Consider the following 6537-nt stretch of genomic DNA (forward strand, 5'->3'; position numbering starts at 1 on the left):
TCCCAGTTTGTTACCATGTTTGAAGAATTAAGTTTAAACTGGCAATTTCAAAAAAGCCTAAGAGAGGTAGGAACCCATTTCCTAATGAAAGGCTCATGAAAATGGCACCAATCCCCATTCAAGGTCAAATCTTAGGTGTCTTTGAAAAATCCCAGATTTTATAGAGATGGAAAGAGGACAAAAAGGAAACTGAATAAGGGGCAAATCTTCCCCCACTCCTAACCCAACTTGGCCTTGGTGCAGAGGGTTTTGAGGGGATGGAAAAAACACTTAGTCCTCCCAAACAAGAGGCCATTCAGAAGCACCAGACACACAGTGACCTCGAATGCAGTCTCACAGTATCCCCAGCAATTCCTCCTTAGCCCTCCAGGGAAGTAAATGGCCCCTGGATCCTTCCAGCCTCAAATGTGCTGGCCTCCTGCCTGACCCTAAGCTCCTTTCCTTCCTCTGTGGATTGGACATGCTGAGTTCAGCTTTGCAGTGAGCAAGGAGTGCATGAGGCCCCGATACCCAGCCAGTTAGAGCAGAACCACACTGAATCCACTGCAGCAACTGTTATTTACTACTCAGACTATGGAGAAAACATCTATGCTGCAAAAAAGGGGAGGCATTCGGAGCAGGATGGACGCCTCATGCCCAGTTTGTCATTGCCCTGCATCATGGGCAGTCTTTTACACCAGAGCAAAGAAAGTGCAAAGAGTTCACTTTACACTGGAGTAGGTGGCTGCACGCAATGCAGGGCAACAATGAACTGGGTCCGAACTGGGTCTTAAAGTATGGGGTATGCCACCAAGCAGGGCTAGTGCCAAGCTAATAGGTGCTTTACAAGGAGCATAGATACTTAACACAGAGCTTTACCGGCACTAGCTAAAAATCCACTTGCCCTGGGTATACTGTTGATAGTAGATACGAAAGATAGGTCCCCTCTGTTCTTCTATATAACAATCTTAATCAAAGGTCCTAAAAGGCTGACGACCTTAATTCAAGGAGTGATTTCATTCATTTACTTATTTGGATTTGTAAAAACACAGGAGACACCTTTCTGATCCGTCTCAGCTCCTCGGATATTTATAAATCTAAGGATAAACAGAGACCCAGAACATACAATAATGCGAAGTAACCAAGCAGAAGTAAGCCGCACTCCCCACTTTTCCTAAACATTGCCCCCAACAGTCGTGCCTCTCTGGTTGCCCTCCTACAAAGCTGTGCTCTGCATTATGCTTTTTAATTTCACCTAATAGGTACCAGATACTCCTGTCCTCTGCACAGCCTGGAAGGGGGCAGCAATTATGTGTGCACGGCCCTCACTCTGCCTGGAGATGGGAGCAGCCCCTCCATGTGAACATCGGTCATTTGAGGGCTCTGCTACAAATTGCATATAGATGAGTTTGCCATGCCAACGAAGTGCAGAGCCGTGAAGCTGCAGGTTCTCCTGGCAAGATTACAGGAGACCTAAAATTCACAGCAAAAAGCTGCAATGATTAATGCTGCTCAGAGCTCCGGCCCCAGAATCCCTGACCAGATAGAGCTGAAATTGTACCATGTGACTTCTAGACTCCTTCCTCTACCCTGACCTCATACCTTGCTCACTAGCTGTTCTATCATTGGTTCTCTCCTTCATTCATTTGCTGAACAGAGGGGTCACAGGAATCAGCTCCCCTGAAGTCAGTGGTAAGGTATTGCTTGAGTGATGGGGGACCTCAGGAGGGAGAAGATCCTTGTAATGGGAAAGGGCCTGGAAATAACCTCAATCGCCTGCAAACAGCCTCATCCCATGCCCATGGAACTGTGGCAGACCGGGGCAGACATTCATTGTGTTGAGCAGAGCCCATCTTGGTCTGGAGATGGGCCTGGGTTTAAACCCAAACTCTTCGCCTGCCTCAATATATACACTCAGCCTCTTTCAATTATTTTTTCATTCCCCAAGCTATACAAGTGTATGTTTTATATTTATTATCAGATTATGAAAACAACACTTAGAGGTGTCTGAAAGTTAGCTGTTGAGGCAAGTGCTTACCCAAAATAAATCATCCGTGGCAGGGTAGAGAAAAAAAAATCTCTAAGTGTTTTGCCTTCTATTTCTTTGCCCAAAATTGTGATGTATGCACACACTTACACTTACAGTATCCCGTACACAGAACGAGCAGGGGAAAGGATAAACTGGTGTTAATTCACGACTGACATCTGATAAAATAAGCCACTTTTGCATCGAGAGAGCCTTTCTTAAAAAAATGTTTTAAATGGACACTAATGTAAATCACAGAGCAAGATACTTAAAAACAAGGCGTAGACCAATACTGAAGCAAACTTGAGCTCTACTTTACTGTTCCTTCTGGCCCTATAAATATTTATAAAACAATTACACGGTCATTAGGCACTGAAGACACTGTTATCTGAACACGGTAAGTCGGTATGTCAGTCAGAGTTTAATAGTTAATACAGCTGGGCAGATGATAGGAGATTACCTCATGGATTCTGTTGGCTTTGGTACGACATATGTCCAATGGCACCCTAATTTCTAACCCCATGATTATCCCTAACCTGTGACATTTGTTATGCTCCCAGGGGTGCTTCATAGTCTTGATTCTCCTCTGACGTACACCAGCACAAATTATACATGACTCCACTGGAGTCAATTGAGTTACACTGGTATAAGTAATAGGAGAATCAGTCCCTGTGTTTTTAATTTCTATTAATAATTAGGAAACAATAGTAGTACCACCAGAGAGCTTCCAGTGTAAATCTGACTTTGCAGCCCAAAATCCTTCAAGTAATATTGACTCCAAAATTTAGTAGTTTAGGTCTGGGCCTAGAACATAGAATTTTTCTACAAAATATGGAGTGGATTGGACACTTGGGCCTAGCTCCTCCAAGGTATTTTTGTGCCTTACTCCCATGGTTATCAATGGAAGTTAGGCACCTAAATACCTATGAGGATGTGGGGCCTTGGCTCCTGAAAGGTGGAACTCTAGACAGAGCGATATTCAGTAGTGTTCAAAAAGGCTTTTCATAATTTTTTTTCCGTAAGAAGAGTGATAATGTAGCTATGGGGTACATGTGTGGGCAAGCTTAGGTCAGGACATCAGAGGAGTGCTAGAGACCTAAGCTTTCATTTAAGAAAATGTAAATCACTCGCACGTTTCCTTGCAGTGGTAGACCTCAAAGTGCATCCCAATTGCTGAGGAGATTTGTCATGTAAAAAACAAAAAAACAATTTTTCTATGGACAGTGTCACAAGGCTACGGAATGGGGCGGGAGTAAACAAAATAATTATATTTCCACACAAAACCGTGGTGTGGTTAAGGTTGCAGGCACATATCAGAAATTTGAGCACATTACCTTTCAAGATCATTAAAACTAAAAATGAAAAAGCAGTGTCAGAAACCCAAGAAATGCAGAATTAAGGTTGCAAGTCTCAGACAATGCACATAAATTCCTTAAATGCCTCCAGGGCCATGCTCTGAGAAAATAAGAAATACACACTACCCTATCCATCCACAGATAACATTTTCATTTCATCAGTGACCACAAAAGACTAGAATGCTTTAATCTTAATCATACTTCATGGGCATCTTTACATTAATGCACACTACACATACATTAGACCATAGCATAGTGAAGGCAATCACTACTCATTCCTAAAAGGGCCCAGTCTTGTTCCTGAGGTCACTTGGCTCCTTTTAGAAGATGCTCATTGTATTGCAGGATCAAGTCTTATGATAGGGCAGCCAACTTTCCAAGTGCCATTAGACACAGAGCAAGCAAATTTTATATCCTCCGGCCATGAAATTAGAGCACATATATGAAAAACCAAATGTAAATCCAAAGAAAGAAAGAGTCCTCACTACTAGAGGTAGATGTGCAGTATTGTTTTGTGATCATCAATCAAAGCTAAGCCGTATATTGAAGAGCAGTAGATATAAGATAGTCATAATAATGGTGTCTCATACAACTACTTAACTCTGAGCCAAATATAGGAGTTCTGTAATTTTTAGAAGGAAGAAAACAAAAATGCAGGTCCCATAGTCAATATTATATGGACACTATTAGGAAAACAAGTAAATGTGTTGCCAACATGAAAGTGGTTAGCACATATCATCGTTTTCTTTGTGGGGAAACAAGATACAGAATACAAGTTTTGTACTGATGAACCACTAAGCCATCTTAAAATACTATGGGGGTGATCTTCAGCTTTCATAGACATCAATGGAGCAATGAAAGTTTACACCGACTGGGGCTTTGCCCCACATTTTGACTGAGCCAGTTAGGATGCACTAAACACGTGGGCTGCTTTTTTCATCCTCCTAGAAATGGTTTCGAAAGGGCTTGTAAATAATGCTTGTTCTGAAGTTGCTCTGAAACAAGGCTAGAACAACAGTGGCTGATCACTTAGTGTTTTGTAGCTTGCCCGCTACCATCCATATCTACCAACAGCTGAGATTATGATTCAGTCACTTCGGAGTGCAACAGCTTTCCCAGGACCTTACTCTTCTGCCAACTCCCATGGATTTCAGCAACTGTAGTCTCCCACTGTCGGGTACAACTAAGGCCCATTAATTTCAGGGGCTCCATAAAAAAGGGCAGAATCTTGAATTCTTCTCTCCCAGCACCATAACCTGGTCTTGACTTTAGGATTGATGAGTTAAGGTGTTTTTTTTTTTTCTTACAGATCTTTGAAGACATAGGGTCAGATTCAGTCCTAGTGTAAGAGGGTGCTACAGCAAAATTTCACCCACTTATATGAAGGCCAAATTTGGCCTATGATGCATGATATAAGTGGTTAGTGATAGTACTATGGTAGTTTCTTCAAGACACTTAGCTTGCTAAGCAGAATATGTCCCTGTAAAAATACTGTTTTCCCTTATTCAGAAGTCCAGTTCTGATACCTGTGTTGCTCCTCTACTGAGGGGGTAGCAGGTCTTGCAGGTCAGCTTCCTAATGAAGGAGAAATCAGTCATATAGAGTCTGGATAGACTCTGAGTGTAATTTGCTTTATTTACATATACAAGCCAGTCCTAGAAGGAAGGTGGTCAAACAACATGCAGGGCAATCTCTTCTCCCAGGAATCTTAACCCAACACCAAGTGCGTCAAGAATTAACGCTTATCAGAGGCCCAAGCAGAGAGCGACCTCTCCTGCTCACACAGATTCCTCTCTCCCGAAGCCACCTCTACACAAAATTTTGCATAACCAAAAATTAAACCAATCCAGCATGTCTTTGCAAGAGTCAAAGCTTGCTCACCCCATACAAAAAACAACTTGGGAGGATGTGTGTAAAAATGCCAAAGATGCCACCTGTTGTAACAATACTATCTTATGTTTCTACAGCACCTTTCATTCCAAAGGATCCCAAAGCAGTGCACCAGGGGAAGGACCTCTGCTCATTGTGCAACATTGGACAAAAAAACCAAACACAATATTAAGGTGCATAAGAAATAAAATAGAAAATGACACTGGGAATATTTTATCATCATTACATAAGTCAATGATAAGTTATTCACACCTGGAATGCTGTGGGGAGTTCTCGCCAGACTATCTCGAAAAGGATTTTATCAGAAATACAGAGGGTGCAGAGATGGACAACAAAATGGCTAGAGACTTGGAGACACTTGCATGCAAAGAGAGATTGAAAAGATCCAGACTCTTTAGTTTAGTAAATAAACAAATAAGAGGGGACATGATAGAGGCATTCAGAACTATGATTGGTACATAGGATGGAAGGTAAATAGACTGCTCCTATTTACCCTTTCTCGTGATTCAAGAACAAAGGGATGTTTAAAGAATTTGAAAGGTGACCAATTTAAAAATGAAATTAGAGAAATATCTTTCCACACATGTAATTAGCTTGTGGAACTCATTGCTACTAGGCCGGAGCATTTCTGGATTCCTAAAAGGATAGGCTGTTTGTATGGATAATGAGAAAGATCATCTACTGTTTGATAAAGTGGAATATATATAATGGTGATACACTCTCATGCTTCAGGGCATAAGAAAATTCTTTCCCTTTTGGCTGAGGGTTACTTCAAATTGCCCATTGATTCATCTGGTGCTGGCTGCTATCAGAAGCAGGATACTAAACTAGATGGACCACTGATGTCATCTGGAATGCAATTCCTAGCTTCCTACAAACTCTCAAATCAAAAGGGCTAGCGCCTCCCAGTGTCAGTTCACACAATGAAGAATCTGCAGGCCATACCTTTCTCTCTCCATCATAACATGCCTTCTGTAGTGCAAGGTATTACAGAAAAGCTTATTTAGACATGGAACAGCATATGTTTCAGCTACTAAGTCATCGCCTGGGTTTTGTGCCATGATGATTTGCCAGCTAAAACCTGTCATCTGATGGTTAAATAAGACCTCAGTCTTGCTGACCTCCAGTTCCCCATCTGTACAAGGTGGCTAATAACATAGTTACAGAAGGTTGAGAATAAATTCAGTAATGTTTGTGAGCGTCTCATACTAGCGCAATGATTCCACAGAAAAATCTATTAATAATAAACAAAGTGAAGGAGAATATTGTATCCAGCTGAAACTGTAG

Source organism: Eretmochelys imbricata, chromosome 5 (genome assembly GCF_965152235.1).
Source record: "Eretmochelys imbricata isolate rEreImb1 chromosome 5, rEreImb1.hap1, whole genome shotgun sequence".
In the NCBI taxonomy this organism is placed as follows: domain Eukaryota; kingdom Metazoa; phylum Chordata; order Testudines; family Cheloniidae; genus Eretmochelys; species Eretmochelys imbricata.